The sequence below is a fragment of the Athene noctua genome, chromosome 3 (assembly GCF_965140245.1).
Source record: "Athene noctua chromosome 3, bAthNoc1.hap1.1, whole genome shotgun sequence".
In the NCBI taxonomy this organism is placed as follows: domain Eukaryota; kingdom Metazoa; phylum Chordata; class Aves; order Strigiformes; family Strigidae; genus Athene; species Athene noctua.
In genome coordinates, this window is record NC_134039.1 from 5,163,443 (window position 1) to 5,184,997 (window position 21,555).

General features: G+C 37.6%; 1 protein-coding gene across 7 annotated transcripts in view; it reads left to right on the forward strand.

The window, feature by feature from the left end:
• The first annotated feature begins 559 nt into the window (after positions 1-559).
• CCDC91 (coiled-coil domain containing 91) overlaps positions 560-21,555 on the forward strand; it is a 150,511-nt gene continuing 129,515 nt past the window's right edge. For 2 of the 7 annotated variants that reach the window (XM_074901204.1, XM_074901210.1), the window contains exons 1-2: positions 715-1,960; positions 2,150-2,249. The gene's annotated coding sequence lies outside the window, so the exon portion shown is untranslated. Of the gene's footprint in view, positions 613-706; positions 1,961-2,149; positions 2,250-9,984; positions 10,007-11,034; positions 11,098-21,555 lie in introns of those variants that run through there. The other 5 variants (XM_074901207.1, XM_074901211.1, XM_074901208.1 and 2 more) reach the window with 5 other exon arrangements.

Consider the following 21,555-nt stretch of genomic DNA (forward strand, 5'->3'; position numbering starts at 1 on the left):
TTTCAACACCCACACAGGGTACCATATTCTATTTTTACAATATTTTAGACAGCAGGATAGTGTGGTTTAACATTTACAGATCATTCAAACCTATCGTACCCGCCTTGCTTAACTTAGCAAATTAGTTACAACAGTTTATTACAAGGACAAAGCCTGAGGCAACGAGCCTAAGGTCACCAGGCCGGCAGAGCGAGCAACCCCGTTTTGACGGCGGCACCAAAGGCCAAGAGGCAAAAGCTCCATCCAGGGGCTGGGGTTGACTGCGGGCCCGGCGCCAGCCGGTGATTCCAGCGGCGTCGGGTTTCCGCGAGCGGCCCGGTAAGGAACAATAAGGCGCCGTGGCGGCTGGGGAGCCGGCCGAGGATGACCCGCCACTCCCCGTGGTCGGGGACACCCCGCGGCCCGGCGGCTCCCGCGGCCCGGCACCGCGAGCGCGTCCCGCTCCTCCCGCCCCCCCCTCCCGCCTCAGGCGGCGGCGGCGGCGGCGGCGCCCGCGCGGGGGCCCTCGCCGGCAGCCAATCAGCGGCGGCCGGCTGCCAGCGCGCGCGTGCGGCGCCGGCACCACGTGACGGGGGCGTGCGGGGGAACGAGCGGCGCGAAATCCACATCCGGGTGAGGCCGCGCGGGCCGCGGCTGGCGCGCGCGGGGCGGGGGGGCCGTTTCCCGGGGGGGCGGCGGCGGCGGCGGGTCGGAGGGGGGGAGAAGCCGCTCCGCGCCCTCCCTCCCTTCTAGAGCCTGCCCACCCGCGCCGAATAGCCCTGGCAGGGGAGGCAGGCGCCCTTCCCAGCCCTGCCCTCACCGGGGGTGCGGGCCGCCGAGCTGGGCCGTGCCGGTAGGGCCGGTGCCGGTGGGGCCTGGCCGCAGCAGGGGGTTGTCGCTGCGAGGCCTTGCTCCTTCTCCGGGGGTGCCCCCGGGTCCCCGGAGCTGCGGCTCACCGGTACGGCCACCCTGTGCCGTGGTGGCTGTTCTTAGGGATGTGACTCACGGGCTGCTGCGGAGAGACTCGCAGTGTAGTTTAGAGGAAGAGCAGGAGCTTTCCTTCCCTGCGCCCGGACAACTGCCACCCCTGTCCACAGGAAGGAGAACCTTGTGAGCAGTTCTCTAGTCCAGAGGTTTGGAAACCTCAGCTAGGACTTCTCTGCTTCTGAGGCCAAACTGCGTGGCCAAATTTTCAAACACTGTCCAGAACCTTAAGCTGTGGTGAAATACCTAGTCGGATTTTTCAGTGGTGTCTGTGTGCCCAGTATCTGTTACTCTAAATGCAGTTAGGTGTTGGAAGTATTTCTGAAAATCTGTCTGAATCGTTAGGCATCCAGAACATTTTGTGTAAATCTGGTCTTTAAACATTTTAGCTTTTGAGGCTTCTCATAATAGGGTTGACTGTCCTCTTGATACCCCAGCACCTGAGCTTAACCTACTCTGGGACATTCCTTTGATGAACTCTCTCTGTGGCTTTGGTTCTTAGGAGGCTATAGTTTATCTTATAAGCAATTTTTCCTTCCTGTCTTAACAATTATTTTTGCCTATCATCTACACATCGTGAATGCATTTCTTGCCATCTTACTGCAGCATTTTAGTGAAGCTTTAGGTAGTTTTTGTCACTGCTTGCACACCTGTTTCTGTAGACTTGCTTAATTGTTTTTGTTCTCAGCACTTTCTGGCTGTTTTGCTTTTACCTGATCTTCTGATTTTCCTCTTCTGCATCCATTTCTTTAACTTCGGTCTGAGTGCCTCCGTATCCGTGGCTTGCATGTCTATGTAAGTGTTGGTGCTCATGTTCTAGTACTTCACTTTTTTTCTTCAGGGCTCTCAGGTTTCTCAGTCACTAATAGAGGAAGCAGACTGCTGACCATTTTCAAACAGAGTTTGCAGGGTAGACAACATCTGTTAACAAGTGCAGTAGTGAACCGCATGCTGGTGGGATTTGAAAGAAGCAAATCACAGCATTAGTCACAAACAGGTGAGGCCTGGGTGCTCAATAAATAGTAGATAATCCCAGAGTCTTTCAGAACCTCTTAAAGATATTCTTGAGAATCTGGTACAAATTTATTTTACACTGTTTTGAAAGCAATACGATTAAATGTGGGAGACTAGGAGAGTAACTTATGTGCTGTGTGCCTCAACATGTCTTTGTGAATAACTTCACCAGTAACGCCTTCTGCTGTTAGTCTGGGACGTCACAGCCTCCACATGCTGATTCCTTCTGCCTTAAAGCTGAGATGGTATTTTACTGTAGCTCATCTGAGGAGGTATGTGGATTTTGTACACAGCAAATTAAGAAAATGGAAGTTAAAAGATAGTCTGTCACCTTTAGACACGTTGGTGTTTTTCTTTTTTTTTATCCAAATCGTTATTCTGACCATTGCTATAATTAAGTTTAAGGCTTCATTCAAGTTTAATTCTACCTGGAGATAGAAATTACTGAAAACTGAGTATACCTGGTGACACATTTACATCTGTGATGTTCGTACCTAAAACTCCACAAGGATTTTGACGCATACTGGTCAGTCAATGCCTCACTAGAACTCTCAATGCAGTTTAAGTACTTTTGCATTTAATTACTTGCTCCTTGATTGCTTTCTGCCTGCCTTTGAACATCATGGACTGTTAGACCAGCTCCTTCACGTTTCTTTCCAAGTGACACAACTACTGCCAGAGCTTGGTGAAGAATATACATTGTCTAGACAACGTTAGCTGTTTGTGTGGTGTCAGGCTGACGTTCAGGATGATGATAGCTACGTAGATTTGTAGGTTCCAAAATACAGTTATGCTATAATGCATATTCTGGTCCAGAGGAACAGTTGGATCGCAATCATAAGGGCAATAACTGGCATTCTCCAAATGTTTACAGAGCTGCTAAGACATCTAAGTATGGTGTGTATCAGAGCAGTTGGCCAGATTCCTCCTGGCTTACAGAAAACCAACTTCCAGGAAAGCTTGCAATACCAAATGGGAAAAAAAAAAAAAAAGTTTGTGGCATGATGGAAACAAGTTTGTTTTTGTTTTTATTTTTAAAAATCTTTAGAGTTCACAACACCTTCTTGCCCGTGTCCGTTGGAGTCCGTTCAGGTTCGCAAGGTGGTTGTTTCAGTCTGCGATGGTCTGATACGCTTGGGAGTTTTGTAATCTGCTAGTGTCCATTTGTGCAGATTTTGACACTTAAATGCCCTTACATTTTCTTTCTGCTTATGTAAAACTAATTTGATCATCATAATGAAGGAAAAAACCTCTTGTTTTAAACCAATCTTGATACTTTTTCAGATTTTTTTTTTTTTCTTTTGTGTGGAGCTTTTTCTCTGCCACACTAGAGGTTTCAGGCTGCGGATGGTGTAAATTTTAAATCATGCAGAGTAAATCTGCCTTCAGGTGCATTGGGAGTGGTAGATTACCTAAAAAGTGTTGCAAGGTCGCTTTCAGACATTGTATTTTAACATCTGTCACATTTAACTAGTTTGTTACTGTGATATTTATAATCATAAGGATACATCAGAAATTCAAGCTGGGGGGTGGTTTTCTGTTTTGGTCATCTCGCTCTTCTGAAGACTTCTGTGGAAATAATTCTTGTTTGTGTTAGGAAAAATAAACACCTCAGATTTTAAGGTTGGATTTAGTTTTCCTCATTTTCTCTATTGCAACCTTAATCTTCCTTTATCCCTTGGTGTCCCTTAAGCAATGGTACCTGCTCACCAGACCTGAGTCTCCAGAAGTGGTGCTATTTGTATGGAAAGGAATTAAGTGATTTGTAATTTTCTTAATGTAGAATAACACAGTATCTAGACTTTCTTAATGTACAGTAAGATTCACATCCTCTCTTCCTGAAGAGTTTTGGGATTGACCAACGTGAAGAATTCTGCTTTTCTGACATAGCAGTCTTTTTTCCTTTACATTGTTCAGTTGACAGATTTATTTTCTTGGAGTGGCTGAAATTAATTCCAGGAGTTCTGTGCACTTTTTCGATGAAATCAAGGCTTAAAAATGTGAATTCCATTACAGGGTATGGTTGGAGAAGCAGAATTACGTATCCATAAATTTCTTTTAAGCAATCACAGAAGACCTTTTGAATTAAAAGAAAGCAAATTAAAGTTATTACTTTACTTGTACTTGTTTGTTGAAGTGGTGATGGATATTCCTCAAGAGGTTTTTAAGGATGGCATTTTTATAGAACTCCTCTGCAGTTTATTTAGCAGCTGGATGTGCCATCTGCCTGCCTTTGCCTGCATGAGGCTCATATTTGCTATCGATTATATTGTTACAGGTACTGTTTAGTAAACTTTTCAAGCCTTTGAAACAGAGCTAGAGGAATGGATGTAATATTTTTAAAGATGGTTTGGATCCTCAGAAAGAAAAATATTTCTCATGCCTGTATAATGCCTATATAAGAAAAGCAGTTTTTGCTATTTGTCATTAAAGGGATCACGATTCAGTTGTGTCTTTCAGGGAAGAATCTGGAAATGGCTTTAGTTTAAGTCGCTAATTTCAGTCGATATAAAATATGTCTTCTCTTATACTTGCTCAACTTTCTAAGTTTCAGTTTTAAGAAGATTAAGCATGTCCAAACTATAGTGCTAACTTAGTAAAAAAAAAATATCTGAAACCTCAAGCAGTTTATGGAAGACTGGCTTTAAAAACCTCCACTTACTTAAAGCAATAAATTCTGATTTTTAAGGTTCCCACTAGCAACTCTGGTAATTGTTTTAGAATACAAAGTTTTCAACTATTCAGCACTTTTCTCAATCAAAGAACTAGATTTGAATGTTTTAGCCAATTTTTGTGGATCTCCTTATCAACATATGTCATTATAGTATTCCAATATTAACTAGTCAGGTGAGTTTTCAGGTACAGGGAAACCTAAGTCAGGTCTTGTCCAATTCTTCCACCTTCAGGATTATTGCATTTCGTATTATTTCAGTGCAGTCCTTCTGGAAAAGGTGGCAGGTTTTTGTGGACATATGTAAGTTAATTTCAGGTGACTATGCAACAGTTGTGGTTGGGGCTTTTTGTTTGTTTTAGGATAAAGTTACAATAATTATGCTGGTAGCAGGGGTAGTTCCATGTTGTGATTTTTGCTTCAATTCATCTTCCCTTTGGATCATAAGGCTGTAGTAGACAGTGCACTGGGCAAAGCAATCTGGACTGGAGAGTAGATTGCTTGTAGTCCATGGAATACAGTTGGAACTAGCACTAAGGGCTGAAAATATTAAAAACTATTTTACTAAGAAAGAAAGGATATAGGGTATGCAAACACATGTTAAGGTACAAAACAAAACATCCAAATCCAAATTCTTCCACTTGAAAAATGTGATTTCAAGGCTGCAGCCCTGTTTCGATTACTAGAGCTGTTGCTTTTACTTCAGCAAAGGACTTGGAAAGGGATTTAATGTGATGTGTTATTTCTATAAAAACAGCTCACAGTGGCATTACCACAGAGAATATTAATGTTTGAGTACGCTTATTGGTTGTGTTTCAGTTTGTGTGGGTATGTATTCAAGAATCATGCTCTGATTACAAAGTATTGGGTTCTTAAGAGCTGTTGTGTGACACCACAGCCAAAGGCACTCTGGTCTTTTGATCTGAATCGAAGCAGAAAAATAGACAATTTGCAATCATCTGTTCTAAGTGACAACGTGTATGAAAATGTAATGAACATTTCATACTTCAGTATGAATAATATTAGCTGAGAGGCGTGTCCTGTGAGGAGTGGCCAAAGATTCTGGGTTTGTCTAGTTTGGAGAGAAGGAGGCTGAGGGGGGACCTCATCGCTCTCTACAGCTTCCTGAGGAGTGAAATGGGAGAGGGAGGTGCTGAGCTCTTCTCCCTGGGATCCAGTGCCAGGACATGTGGGAATGATTCAAAGCTGCACCAGAGGAGGTTTAGACTGGACATTTCTTTATCGAGAGAGTGGTCAGACACTGCAACAGGCTTCCTAGAGAGGTGGTCGATGCCCCAAACCTGTCAGAGTTTGAAGCGTTTGGACAATGCTCTTAAACAACATGCTTTAACTTTTGGTGAGCCCTGAAGTGGTCAGGCAGTTGGGTTAAATGATCATTGTAGGTCCCTTCCAACTGAAATCTATTCTCTGAACACTCTGGGGAAGAGATGCAGCTCTGGGTGAGGATACTGAATAAATGTGAATTGAAAGGGATGACAAGTATTTGCCCTAATCTATGGATTTTTCAAGAAAATAACAGCTGGAGACCTATTTGCTGTTGCACGTGTTCTTTTGGGCACACTGAAAGAAGGTAGGAGAAATCGGTAAGAAGGTGAGCAGGTTTAGAGACTCTTCATCAGTTGTTCTCTACCCAGAATAGGTACCTGCTGGCTGGGAAAATCTCACCATTAATCCTTGCTGAGGTTGGGGCTTGTGTTTCCCTGGTACTGTTTGGGGCTTTTCAGTGTGTACAGGGCATCTGTCATGAACTATCCCCTGAGCCTGGCTGCAGAGGATTACTGTTACTGTCTGTAAAGGCTATTTTTAAAGTACTAAGTGTATTCTTAAAGATTGTGGCATGTAGGTGCCTCCTACAAATGAAGAATTGGTCTCCTGCATTCTCTGCCCACAAACTTACATGAGACATATGTTCTGTAATGCTGAAAAAGGCCTAAAACTTTGGAAATTTCAATGGATAAATGGGGTTTCTTCTGGCTTTAGGTGAGCATCTCAAGGGAATGGTAACATCAGGGCAATGTGATTCTGCATTATATGATTGTATAAACTGATCTCAGTTTGATTCAGGTTGTGTGATAAATCATGAAAAATATAAAGGGCTCAAAGTGTGGTTACTTTTTTAAAAAATCTGGTGGATTTTGGTTTTCAGTTTGTTATTGTAGAATTTGTACTTACTGTCACTGTTTCCAATATGCTTTGCCAATGTTTTTATCAATCATTAATGTTACTAATAAAATTAATGAATTAATGAAATGTAAACCCAAAAAAAGAAACATTAATTTTATTAAAATGTATATTTATTTTTTAACTAAATGTAAAAAAAAAAAAATAAAGAGGTTTTGCCAATTGACAAACTCATTAAAACTTTAGGACTCATGTTAGAAAGGTGCAGGGTACAGACTGTAATTAGCATTTAACAGCCTGTGGAGATAGGAGGAAGCATTAATGAGGTCATGTCATCATGGTGTTCATGCAGGTCTTCTTCTGAAAAATAATTAAGGGATTTAAGTCTTTCTAAAAGTCTTTGTTTCCTAAATTGATTTTTTTTTTTTTGTATTTCTGGTGCTGCCTGAGTGTTTATAATATGGTTGTGATGAAAATGTTCTCAGCATTTAAAACAGATAAATGTTACTGCAGAAGGTATAAATGTATCTCTATCAAATGGAAGTTCTTTTTTATGGAATAGAATGACTAATTTTATATTGGAATTTTGTCAGTGTATTATGTTCATAGGGTGAGAACAGATGATAATATGATTTTATAAATAGATTTCCAGATTGGATTGTATTTGTTGTTGAAACAGATCTTCATCTTCTTGTAGGTATACCTTTTGCCTTGGTTTGGTTCAGCAGCCCTTGTTTGGAAGGTCTGGATTTCAGAAAGGCAGTGTTTTTACCTAAGGACTTTTGAAGTCAGTTTTCATTCCTTTTCCATATTAGATTTGTGATTACTCTATGAGTAGTAGTAAGAAAATGGAAAGGGTTTCATCTGTGATGTGGTAAGAACTTGTGGCCAATGACAGTCCTGTTTGTTGTTTTTTTTTTTTTTTAAATGTGGTAGGAAAAACTTTGTGCTTCACTTCTAGAGGATTTACAGAGTGACTTTAGGAGAAATATTTGCTCAGACGGTGATGGCTTTAGAAAATATCTTCACTACTGACAGCATGTTAATTTTTTAAGGTAAAATTGGTGATAATGAACATACAGTTTCTTAAAAAAAAAAAGCAAAACAGACTACATGCATTCTGATCTGTTAGCACAAACCCCTGGTTTTTATTTGATGGCCTTCTGAATTTTTCTGTAAGTGTTGCAGCTTGTATGTTTTTTACTAAAAACGTTTCTGATGACCTTCTTAAGGGGTAAGGTTAGGGAGATCAGAATGCCTTGGGAGGGTCTAGAATCTGTCCCTTCCAAATCAGTGGTCCAAATTCAGTCCAGCTTGTTAGTAGACAAATTATTTTGTGTAGAATGAGCTGGGGAGTTGAGCAGGTCATACACACCTGTCATTTCCATTTGTGTTAATGTTGAACTGCAGTTTTGTCAGTAGCTGTAAAATAAATTTAAAATTTCAGGACTGGCTGTTTGGTGTTCTTTTATCTTTGAGTGTTTTTTTGGCTTTGTGGGTTTTTTTTGTTTGTTTTTGTGTTTTTTGTGTTTTTTTGGGGGGGTTTTGGGTTTTTTTATGGTTTTGTTGGGTTTTTTTGGGGGTGTGTGTGTGTTATTTAGTGTAGTCACTGCCTTATGGCCAAGATGTCAGAGCTGGGTACGTGTTTAGCTGGGCAGAAGTGATATAGCAGCTGGGACTAAGACTTTGTATTTTAATGTCTTTTTGTGTGTATTTTTGGTGGAAAAAGTCCAGGCACACCTGATGTAGGACTTTGTTAGCAGTTTCAGTTGCTTTTATATTCTAAGAAAAGGAAGATGATGTGGGTTTTTTGAATTTTTAAATTTTTTTCAGTAAGATAAAGGTCCTGCATCCTCAAACAAGAAGCGAGGGAAGAAATACATTGCATAGACTTCTCTGATCAGAAAAAAACTATGAGTGGTACAATTGGTGCCCCTTTGAAATGTGTTTTATGCCTTTCTACTCTTTAAGCAGTAGCATTCAGTTTTGGTTAATGCTTGGCTACTCTATTAACCCAGTTGTGAAAAGTGAACATAATCTCCTACTCCATTTAAATGCACAGCAAGACAGGTTGCTTAACCTAGCCCTGAAAGTAGTTGAACGTTTAAAAATACAAACAAACAAATCCACTTCATCTGAGAAGCAGAAACGAACAACAACGCATTGCAGCAGCTCGAAAAGAACTTGAACTCAATATACAAGATTATGAAGGGATTCTCTATAACACTGTGTTACAAGCCTTAAAGTTAGAATTCCATAAGCAATTTTTTGTCTTCTTCCCTGGGGATTACATTCAAGTGAAATAATTCAAGATAAAACCAATATTTGTTCCACTGCTACATTGTTTAGATTTCTATTTTATTAACTGGGGTGTAAAGTTAGGGGAAAAGGAGCTGTCAGAAAAGTAGCCTAATCCCCTGCATATAATTTTGGCTATAATGGGTAGAACCTAGGAATCTAAATTCATTGACAGGTAATAGACCTGTTAGGAAAATAAAATAAAACTGCATATGGTAAAAATAGATAACTATATACCTAAGCTAGGGTAGGGAGGGATGACATAAGAAAAATTTGAGTGGTTCATCTCACACATTTGTGTACATACTATATTTCTCTACGGCAGTTTCCTCACGGTTTGTGCCTGGACTGTCAATGCCTGTAGTTAATGTGTGTCTGTGCTAAGCCAGGCTGCGGTTAAGCCTGGACAGAGGATATTGGTCAACAGGTAATATCACTGCTGCAGTTACAACCTTTTTTTCTCATGCTTTTCTCACTTGAGAAGTTTGTACAGGGAGTAAACTTATTTTCCGTTCTTAGTTCTGTGTATTCAGGCTGAATCTGTGGGTATTATTTTTCTGACTCCCGTCCCCTGCAGTAGAGGAAGGGACTAAAAGGTTTTAATATGGTTCTGCTGTAATAATATCTGCAACCTATGGGCTGTGAAGAACAGTGTACCTAATTTAAGTTACTGTGTCTCATGCTTTACCATCTGCTTCCTACAGGTGTTGGTGTCTGATCACAGCCCATTGGGAGGCACATGAAAGCTGTGCCTTGCTACAAGAAACCTGTCTGGTATTTAGAAGACACTGTTACTGAGTGATATTAAATTTTTTAGGTGTTGAAGAGATGAACAGTTCTGATTATGTTTGCTAGAAGACATCCCTTGGTTCAATAGTTGGTGAAATTTAGATGCAGAGTATCATCTAGATCAGAGAAGTAAGTAAATTTGGATGTTAAATACGTATTATCTGTGAGAGTATCACACGCAGAATCATCTAGGTTGGAAAAGACCTTGAAGGTCATCTAGTCCAACTACCTAGAGTAGTTAATAACAGTAACAGACGACACTGATTAATTGAGACAGGCTGCAGGTAAAATTTGAAGATTCAAAATACCAAACTTCCAAAGGTTTGGAAATGGCTTTGTAATTCTGGGTTGTAGATATTCGAGGGACCAAACTAATTTGAACTTCAATTAGGGGACATGAAAATAATACGTATTCATTGCTACTCAGTTCTTTTCTCTAGCAGGCCAGCAAAAAGGTAGCTTTTTATACAAAGGAAAATAGCACTGGCTGTGCTTTTCTGTTAATATTTCAGAAAAAACCCTGCTTTCCATTAGAGGTCCTATGGAATGGTTTGTTTTCAAATGTTTCAGAGACAAAGAAGTCCTTAGACTACTTACATGCAGTTCTTGATTGCATATAAGCATATATGCTTGTTCTTGATTGTATTTGCTTTAGTTTTTGCTACAGTGTAATTTCTTACACAGAATTGATTGTTTGGTAAATAAGAAGGTGGTGTTGCCAATGCTGCCACTTTTAATCACAAGAATTATTTGGCTGTAAATTAGTTTTGAACACAATAAGTTGTAAGGAGAAGAATGAGAAAGAAACAGTCTTCCCTTATTTTAATTACAGTTGAAGTCTTCATAGAATTGGGAACGCCACTAAGTGTATATATAAAAAGTAATTAGGAAAATATTATTTACAGAGTTTGTTCTGTTTAAAACCTGTCATCTAGTGCCATGAAAACATTTGTTGCTTATAGTGCTTTCTGTACATGTTCTAGATTCTGAAGTTCTGCTAGCTTGTAATAAATTATACTAAAGAACCGCTAAATATACTAAATAATGGGCTAAATAAGTTAATTCCGTGTCTTGTTTTTGAATAAGGTGAATGTCGGTAAAAGCTATCTGATATTCTGTGTACTGTTGCCAAAACTTGGTCTTGTTGTTCTTTACAGTTGGATTTTTCCTCTAAATACTTGCCAGAACACACTGCTAGAACTGATTTCATTTATCCTGAGGTGGGTTTGAGAGCAAGATTGAAATTATATTACTTTGAATTTTTTTTGGTATGCTTTTATGTAAAATACCTAAATTTCACTTAAATATCTTTTATTTATTGCAGAACACAAGGCAGTGATTATTTATTTTTTTAAAAAAATTTTTGAGGATGGGACCTACAGTCACTTTTGCACTAGGCTTATTTTTTTTTTTTTCCAACAATTTAACAACACTTTCCTATGTTACAGTCCTTGAGTTTAGTGTGTGTGTGTATAGAGAGACATAAACTGGAAATCCTGTCTCTGAGAATGGGAATTTAGTATAGTTTTAGACAGAAAACAAAGTATTTTGTCATGCACTTGCCAGTAAATCTTTTAAAAGGACTTTTCAAGGCGTGCAACTTCTGTAATAATGCAGAGCTTCTAAAGAATTTTCCACGTGAAATATATGCCACGGCTGACTTGCTTTTAGTTTATCAGCTGCTGGAATGAAAGTCAGTATCTTGGCCTGATCAACTATAGATTGAAGAAAAGTTATACTTAGTTTGAAATTCTGTTTTTCTGTGAAATCTTGTGGCCTGTGATCTGTTCTGCTGGTGAGTTCTCAAGTTTTTCCTCATGTTTCTATCTGTTACATGGGAAAATTTAAACAGTTTGTTTTACTTTTTTTTTTTTTTTTCCTAGACAAGGCACACGTGATTAGCACTAATGTGTGGTAACAATAAAATGTGGAAAGGGTCTCAGAAACCAAATTTAAACCCACTTTTGTTTAAAAGTTCCAGTCCTGTTAAAAATGATTCATACAGAAATTTAATTTTAATTACTGTATGATGAATGATAAAGAGAGATATTGATACTCCAGAATCAGATTAATTTCATTATTAGAAGATAAAAAAATAGTTTCTGCTTTAGGATTTTTGTGAATACTTTTTTCTAGTAAATGAGTGCTTAAAAAGCGTGTGACAGTTATTTAACTACATTGATATTGAAGGTAGTGAGATTTGGTGGAGTTATCCTTATAAATACGTGCATAATCTGCCTTTAATATTTATGAAGGGGCCTGACTTGCCTTTTATTGGGTTGAAAGAGCAATATTGGTTTAAAAAACTTATTTTCTTTAAAAGGAGAAGAGACAGAAATTGATGTGCTTGAAAATTTCAAAAATAGTGACAAATTATATTTACTTTTGGGAACTATTAAATTTAAATTGACTGTGTGCCCTCAAGACTTTGGTATACATAGATCTTTTTTGTTTCACTATCTGAAAATAAGTGTGCACTCTATACATACACACAGACATGTATATGTTGCCCCAGTGATACGTGCAAAGTTACGAGTCGTTTGGTTTTTTTTTTTTAATTATAGCGAACAGAAAATATGTAATATAAATCCTTAATACTTTCAGTGCACCCTTTTAGAAGTAAACCACCTTTGTCAAGCGTTTGAAAGGGGCCAGGGTAATACTGTTAGAAAATAAACTTATCAGGAAAAGGTTTCAATATGTTTTTACAAGGATAAAGATGCTGACCGCCTGGATTGCCTTAAAGTATTCCAGAGTGTGTTTAAGAAGTTAATTTATCCAGTTATTGTGAACTGTATTAAAGACATGTTTTAGTAAAATGGGTGCATAGAAAAGTTGAGTAAAGAATACTAACAAGAGTGCTCAAAAATAGTGATATAAAACAATTTAACTCACTTTTTGTTACCGCTGATCTACACAGTATATGTAAAACACACACTCAGAAATGATTATCCAACATACCTGAATTATTTTTCTTAAAAAAAAAAAAAGAAAAAAGTTATAGTTGTTGCAATAACATAACACATTTTTATTTCAAATGGTTGGTTTTTGGTAGCAGCTATGCTTAAATTGTTCAAAATTCCTCATAGCTATGCTTAAATTGTTCAAATTTCCTCAAATTTCCTCATAAAATACACTGTGACCTGATTACAGTGTCTGGTTTAGAAGTCTAGATAATAAGAGTTTTTAATCTTAAAAAAAAATTAAATATTTAATTGTATGTCAACATTGGATCCCATGGAATAATGCACACATCTGTATTTAAGCTGATTGAATTATAAATGACTGTGGAACATCTGGGGTTGGCAAAACTGATGAAGACAAGAACGCTGGCAGTATCTTTGTTACAGCAGGGGCTGCTGTGTAGTTCTTGCTTATTAATCTAATCCTGGTTCTGCCATTAGGTGTGAATTATAGAACCACGTGGTAAATAAAAAAGTGAGGGAAAGGTGAAAGAAGACCAAGAGTTCGAGAGTTTAGTTACAGTCTTCTGGCAGACTGCACCTCTTCTTCAGCACCCTGGTGGCAGGCGGACAGCCTGCGTTCTGAGCTGCTCTCATAAATGCACTAGGCTTGAATTTCTTAAAATTATTTTGGACTGAAAAAAGAATTTTCTTATTTAGCGAGTTTTATGATGATGATTTTCCGTATAAGTTGTGCACTCAGCAATATTTTTTCTGTGAAGGAGGTGGTTTGATTATAAAAATAGCCTAATGCACTGTTCATAATTAGTGAAGGAAAACACTTGTGATTTTTCTGTTAATACGTTTTTAACAATCTGATATTTTAGAAAATGACTGGATTAACTGAAGTTGTCCAGTCTCATAAATTTATTTCTTAAAGACTCTACAGAAAATTATAGTAATTACCTGAAACTTTTAATTGTTAAATGCATTGGTTTTTTGATTATTATTGAGTGTAACTATAGGGTGTTAATGGTTATTGTTCAAATATTCAAGCTTTTTCTTGCTGACTTTAGTCAAGCCAAACCTGTCTTCATTGGGAATTTTGCTGACTAAAGAGAATGTAATTGCTCAGTAATTAACGTAGTTAAAAGATATCACTCTACACATAGTTTACTCTTTGGAACCTGAATGTTCTGCCTGTTTTTTTCAGTGTTGCCAGAAGGGATCACTTCTGGATAGTAATTTTTGGATAAATTTTAGTAGTTCTCTTTAAACAGTGCTGGTTTCAGGTTTCAAAAGCTGTTAAGCTCTGTGAATATATAAGGTCCTTGTTAACTTAAATAATTCCATGAATTCTCAAGTATATTATATATAAGTTCATTACATACAAGTTCACTATATACATATATAAATAGCTGTCCACTACAGCTTGTTATTATTTTGTTCTTGTACATGGATTCTACAAGCATGGTAGTTTTATACTTGAGGATGAGTGTGTTAGGCATCCATTTATTTCCAAGGGCATGGAATTTACTTCCAGTTTAACAAGGGTCTTGGAGGTTATACAAAATTGTGATTTAAAATAAATTACATGGGCAAAAGAACAATTAGTTTCTGTTAGGGAAGACGTGGAGCATTTTGAATTAGATGCATTCTGTGATGAATAGAGGCTTGTCTACGTATCTTGTCTGTACTTCATAAAGTTTGTGCATCCAATTTATTCTGCATTTAGCTGTGGGGCAGTGTATGTTTTATGAATTACCTGGTTTTTGTGGGTGTGCATGGTGTGTAATATGGGGCTGGCTATCCTTACTCCTCTACTACTCATTGCCATCAATGCTGTCATTGCTGCAAAGAGAGGTACTGTAGAAGGCAGAGGCATATTGAAGGTGATCAGTATCTGCTTAGTGGCATCGTAGAATATGTTTTTTTTTTCTGTTTCTGGAAGGATCTTGCTAAGCTTGTTTTAGCTGCTGGTAGAATTGAGGAGAAGCTGTGCACATCTTGGAAAAGAAAAGAGTTGAGTTTGTGCTCATAGGGCTTGCTCACTGCCTAGCTTTGCAGGCTCGCTAGGGAAGGAGACAAAATTGAATGGGTTATAGGATGGGTGGGGAATCTGGCTCGTATCTTGTTGTCTGTTTTGGAGGAAGGGGTAGTTTAACTTCTCTTGAACGAGAATTTGTGCTTAATTTTTAACTGATGAGTAGTATTCTTGATGTCAATGGCCTCATTGCATACTTGGTACTTAAATTACTTAAATGTCCCAATAACTTGCTGAATATGGGACCTCTTGGAAAATGTCTCTCTCTGAAATGGGCATGGCAGTGCCTAACCATCTTTGTCAAAAGCTTTGGGACTAGAAAGAAGAGTATTCTAGAAATGCATAGTAGGTGTAAAGAATCGCCTTGGACAAAGAAATTGCTTTAAAGCATTGTGTTCTGGCTGAAAAGGACTTAGATATAGAGCCCTAATCTGATTTTCATTCTGGCCTGGTCTGTGATCTCTGCTCCCAGCTTCCTCATCATATTACAAAGGCATCAGTGGCAGTGAACCTTTTCCGTAAGAAATAAATACGTATTTCTTGATTGCAACAGAGAACGTGCAATTATGATCATATCTTTCCATGTTCTGGTCACAAAAAACTAATTATGATGAAGAGTGAAGACCTTGGAAGGACTGTCTATAAAATTTGGAGTTACTGAAGTTGTTCGAATTAAGTCTTGAGAAAGTGTCTGTAGATTCTGGAAACAAATAAGCTGAATAATATCATAATGTGATACTTCTGCTGGAGTTGATAAGGTTTTATTTGAACTCATCTTTGAATATCTAGAATGAAAAAGTTGGTATTTTCTAAGTGAAAATTTTTTAAAGTTGTGAGAAACTGACAAAGACTCATGGACAAAAATGTAAAAAAGATTCTCAGTCAAGAATTACCGTGTTATTATAATTGCTCATGTGAATAGGTAACCCTCTGGAATGAAATCCATGTTTGTTTTGTTAGAGGTTGTTTTTGTTGTTTTTTTTGTTTTTTTTTTTTTCCCTCTGGCCATAGATAGATCTCAGTGACTTGAGATATTTGGAAGCCAAAGTATACAGACCTTTTCTCTCTTCAGCCTTTTAATTGAAAATATGTGCTAAAAGTACCACTGAGATACTTGGAAAGTCTTTTCTTCTGAATGATGCTATCCTCTTGAGTAGTTATGGTTACACATGGAATCCCCATGTGGCCCATGGGTTGTGGTCTGGTATGGAGACAAAAACAGTACATGCATGTGGTAGATCTCTACCTCAGGAAATACTCTGAAGTCAACCTCAGCAATTATTGCTGAATCACAAGCAGAGTAGTATTTTAGACCTTGGTTTAGGGTTCACACCTTTTTATTGATCTAGGAGAAAGCATGTCTCTCACAGTTTCTATTCATTCTTTCCTATACATAAACGCACACCACGTTTTTGGTGATCTTACGTGTGTGTGGAGTTCAAGCGCAATGAGTGAAAGGCAGTTTATATCTCATATTACACCTTTTTTTCCCCACTAGTAATTTCTTTTGCTCATAGTCTATATCCTTTTCTTCTTTGTCACTCACAGAATACCATTCTAAATTACTTCAGTGCACCGTACCTTTTACAAATACATTTCTTAATAGTTTTTCAGAGATCTGATTTCACAGAACACGGTGTAGGTATTTTTCTGATGTCAGGTTTTTTTCTAGAGCATATCTGAGGAATTGCCAGTTCTTGAATGTGTTTTCCACACAAGGCTGTGGTGTTTTGTTTTTTTTTTTTCTCTCCTGTGTTTTCGGTGAATTTGAAACCAAGTACTGCCTTATTTGTAGGAGGTATCAGAGCCCCTTTTCTTGTGGGTAGTGATGGAACTCTCACTTTCTTTTTCGTGAAGCTGTGTCTGATCTAGGGAAATGAAATGGACTTGGCATTTGCACTTTTTCCTGCTTTAAGCACTGTTTAAAAGAAGCCAAGTGTTGATGCTGAAGAAGAGGACCCACAAGTTCTAAAACAAAAATTTATTTGTGGAATTGGTTTTGCAGATTATCTTAATCCCTATTTTTGTAGAATTTCAGAGATTTTTGACCATATGAATTTAGTATCTTTCAGATGAGAATATGATTTGTAGAGAATATTTTTATTTTAATTTCTGTAATAAGGACTATGTCTAGCTAAAGAAGTTTTGTTTGTGATTTTATGAAGTTGTTAAATTTTGTCACCCTTATGATCTATACAAAAAGTATATTTATTGTTGTGTAATAATATGCTGTGCTTCATTTTTCTTCTAAAAATGCTTATTTAAATAAAAGTGGGGAAGACAAGTCTTGCAGATTGCATAAGATGTTCTTGTTATGTTAAACTGATACAAATGCGAGTTTTTGCTGCTACTGTTTTATTCTATTCAGCGCTGTTACGTGTAAGTAGTGTTATTTCAGAATTACTCGTGAAGCTGGGTATGAAATACCATATCATAGGATATAGACTCTTCTGTGCTTACAGAATCTGAATCTTTTGATCCTGGGGTGTCTCCTGAGAAAAGAACTAGGTGGTAAAAAAAATTGTATTACTGGTTGTTTTTTGGGGGATGGGTTGTGGTTTGTTTGTGGTTTGGTTTGCGGTTTTGTTTGTTTGTGGGGTTTTTGTGTTTTTTAATTCTTAAATTCACTGTAGGAATTGATAGAAAAATGTTAGCTATTGACTTTTATTTTTCATATTCTAATTTGTGTAAATCAATCTTTGACTTTTATTGTCACATTCCTTAACGTGCTGTTCTCATCTCTAAGTATTGGAATTTCTGAAGACTTCAGGATAAATGAATGAGGGTCATGTGGTCTCCCCTCAGCCTCCTCTTCTCCAGACTAAACAACCCATAGATTTCAGTTGAATCAATTGCAATAGGAGCAACTACTACTGTAGTAGTTGTGGCCGGTCACAAGTGTGCTGCACAGGGAGGGGGGGCAGTCCCCATCCCTGGGGGTGTTTAAGGGCCGTTGGGATGAGCTGTTGGGGGATGTGGAGTCAGAGAGAACTTTGTAGAGTCGGGCTGAGGGTTGGACTTGATCAACCAAAGGGTTTTTTCCAACCTGAATGATTCTATGATTCTAGAACAGGTGGTGATTTGCATCTGCTTGCTTTGGGTTGGTTGTTTTTTTTAAAATTATTATTTTTTTATTAAAAAGGTATTTTATTTAGTAACTGTTTATTAAGTAGGTACTGGGATTGAAATGAATCAACCTTACTTCCCAGGAGAAAATTGCTCTGTGTTCTGTGTTGTCAGCTTTTTTTTTATTTTCCCCATAATCTCGAAGTCTCTTCCTTTAATATGTGATAGGACATGCTTCTCTTGTGTGTTGAAATCCAGGTGCTAATGGCCAAACTGTTGTGCCTTTCATTATGGAGCTGGTGGGGGTGGTGATTTCCTACGTGTCCCATTGGATGACTAAATACACACTGTAAGACGGTGGAGGACATTGGCGTTTTGATGATGCTTGATTTTCACTATCTCGTGGTAGGGGTATGGCATTCAGCCCTTGAACAACTTTGTATGGGTCGTATTGTCTGTTCGATTGAAAAGTAAAAAGGTAGTTGAAGAAGGGAAATAGTTGTTTGTCTCAGCCTTGCTGCTTAGATGTTACAGGTGCTCAGTCCCCTCATCTATTTCTTTAACAACTGGCATGCACAAGCAGACATAAGTTTGTATATCTACAGGGATTTAGATGCTCTACTTATGAAAAGAAAGCCTTTTTTTTTTTTTAATATAGCATGACATCAAAGTTTGCACCTCTTTATATAGAGATGGGGATGCTGTATGCATTTGGCAACAGTTCATTGGTTTGACTAATATTAAATGATACTTTCCAAAGTAGTTAATTTTCTCCTTTTTCTTAGAAGTTTGAATCTGTGTCTGCCTTGCATTGTGGTTAAAAATTACTTAAAACTCCAAAACAACCCAAACCAAAAATTGAGAACAATAAAAGCCTCTACCTTTCTAAAAGTAGAAAGCTTAATTGAATTTCCCAGTTTATTTAGGATTTCATTCTCTGAAATAAACTTCTATTTCTATTTCATCTTAAACGGTCTTCCTAATGCTTACCTTCGGTTCTATCCAGAAGTCTTATAGATATCTCATTAAAAATTATAGCTTATCCAAGATTCATTAATGAGCACTCAAAGTAGCGTATTTCTTAATAGTTGAAGAATTTCAAGTTCAAGAATTTCATCGCTGAAGAAATAATTCACCTAATTTCTTCTTATATAACCAATTTATTATATTTTTGGAATAAACCCATGATTTCTTATGGAAGTCTTGTGTTAGTTTTGTTACTTCCAAGATATTTTTTAAAAAATTGTGTTTATTGTAATTACTAATGCAGTCTAATTTTCAAAATTCAGACAGTCCTAATTTCCCTCTCATGTCCTTATAGTCTTGTGATGTTAGCCCCTGCTCAGTTGTATACTTTCCTTGTTAGATACAAATGGTAAATACTGAAAATTTAATGCAGAATTTAGGAGCTGTTAAGAGCTTTCCCATTAAAACCAATATAGAATATTCATTTTTTCTGCAACAAGACTGTGAAATCTATTCATTAAATAGCAAACCACTAAGTGAATGTTAACCACATGGATCATGCTATCTTTGTAGGAAATTTTTCCATTCATCTATTCAATTTTACTGTAGAGTCAGCTGCTTTAATAAGGAAAAAAAAAAAAAGTTTGCAGAAGCTTTTCATTGCAAACAAGATATTGCTATGAGGCAAATTACAGAATTGGAAGTTACAAAAATAAAACACTAAAAGGGTTGAATTCTCTGTTGATTTGAAGGATTGAGAATTACTGCATCATGTTGTTTCATTCTTTTTGAAGAAAAAAAATGAAAAATCACCTGCATTTCAGTATCTCATTACAGCTACCAATTCTAGAAATTGATACTTGACAGATATACTAGAAGGGTTTAGCTTTACTGTTAGGAAGGAAAGTTAGAATTCCTCAATCTCAAAAAAAAAAAATAATTCTGCCAGCAGATATTGTTTAATTTTTGTTTTGACAGTGGTCTTCAGTAATGTTTATATTGTTTTTTATGCCACTGAATTCTTGGCTATAATAAAGGAAAAGGATTCCTCTGTTTATGGTCAAAGTTATTATTAAACATGATACTTTTAGTGCTGAGATCTCAAGCAGGAGTGAAATGAGAAATATAATTTTTTGGGGGTTTTTTTTAGAAAATTTTACAGATGCTTTAATGTTTCTCTTATGCTGTACATTGGTATTCTGGTCTTTCTTGGGCTATTGTATCCTTTGGGATATGTGTGTTCTATAATCAAAAATTTCAAATTAATGACATAGCTCCTGTAAGTTGTTAAGATGCCACGTGCTTATCCTGCAGCTGGAATTGGTATAGATCAGGAGGAAAGTCTGTATCAGGTGGGTAAAAAGAAAAAAGTTGGTTCCTGTTTTAAAATTGCTAAGGGGTGCTTGGAATTTTGACAGAAGAGCCATGAGGAAAAGTGCATGTGAGCTGGTTAGAAGTTTGTGATAAAGAAATGTATCATCTGTTCTGCTCTTTATCACAAAGGCATTGCCAGGATATATGATTTCTAAATGGCTACTTTTTGATTTTATTTTATTGTGTTTTTTTTTTTGGTTTGGGGTTTTTTTTGTTGTTTTTTTGTTTTATTTTTTTTTTATTAATCTTCTACTTATTCTGGATAGGCTTTTTGGAGCCTGCAGTTTCGGCCAAAGATTTATTCTTCCAATAATGCAGTCTATGTTATGTCCGGTAAAGAAACAGCTAATAAGCCTGTCCTAGATTGAACACATTGAATGAGTCATTTAGTAAGCAAGTAAAACCGATACGTTGTCATAGGTAGGGGTTAACCACCGCCAGTGTTTGCCAGAAATCCAAATGCAGCAGCCCCACCCTCAGCCAGCTCCACACATACTGTTCTGACAAAACAAACAGCAATATGCTCTGTAAGTTGTTCCTTTAAAATGTACAAAATTCAGCAAGTCAGTTAACTACTTGCTCAGAATTACAGGCCAGCTAATTTATCATCTAGTTGAATGGACCTGGCAGAATTAATTGTCTTTATTACTGAGGCAAATTTATATTTGATTTATCAAGTAATATAGATCAGGATTTGATTCACTGGAATTCTGATTAACCAGGGGTAGATCTTTAAGTGAATGAAGAATCCTTCTTAATTCCTTGATTGGTCTCTCTACCACTTTTGCCTTTTGGATATGAAGAGTACCGGGATTTCTGGTGGGTTTACAACATTCCTTTTCCTCCTAACAGTTAGAGTGGGGAAGATGGGCTTTTTTTTTTCCCAGCTTACATCTTTCTGTCTTATTCCTTGTGAATGGCTCCTGATCTTCCTGTATATAAACCCATGATTTTGGCTGTTAGGTAAGAGTTCTCATGACCTGCGTTAAGCTGACGGTCAGGCTTTGGTGGCTGTGTTTTATGTCGGAAGGCTTGTGAGCATCTCGGATGTGCACAGCTGTCTGCGTGTGTGTCTGAATATATTCAACATATGTTGTTATCCGTCGTAGAGAAGGAAGTCTTAAGCAACCTGACCTGAATGCAGTGTTGACCCTGCTTCGAGCAGGAGCTTGGATTATATGACCTGCTGGTCTGAATTCTGGCCTAAATTATCGTATGATTTGCTGAACACAAACGTCTCGATAAAATCTACTGAAAGTGGCAGTGGTTAACATACTTGTGATCCATGAAAAGTTTCCTACTTTTTGCAGCAGTGTGACTGGAGA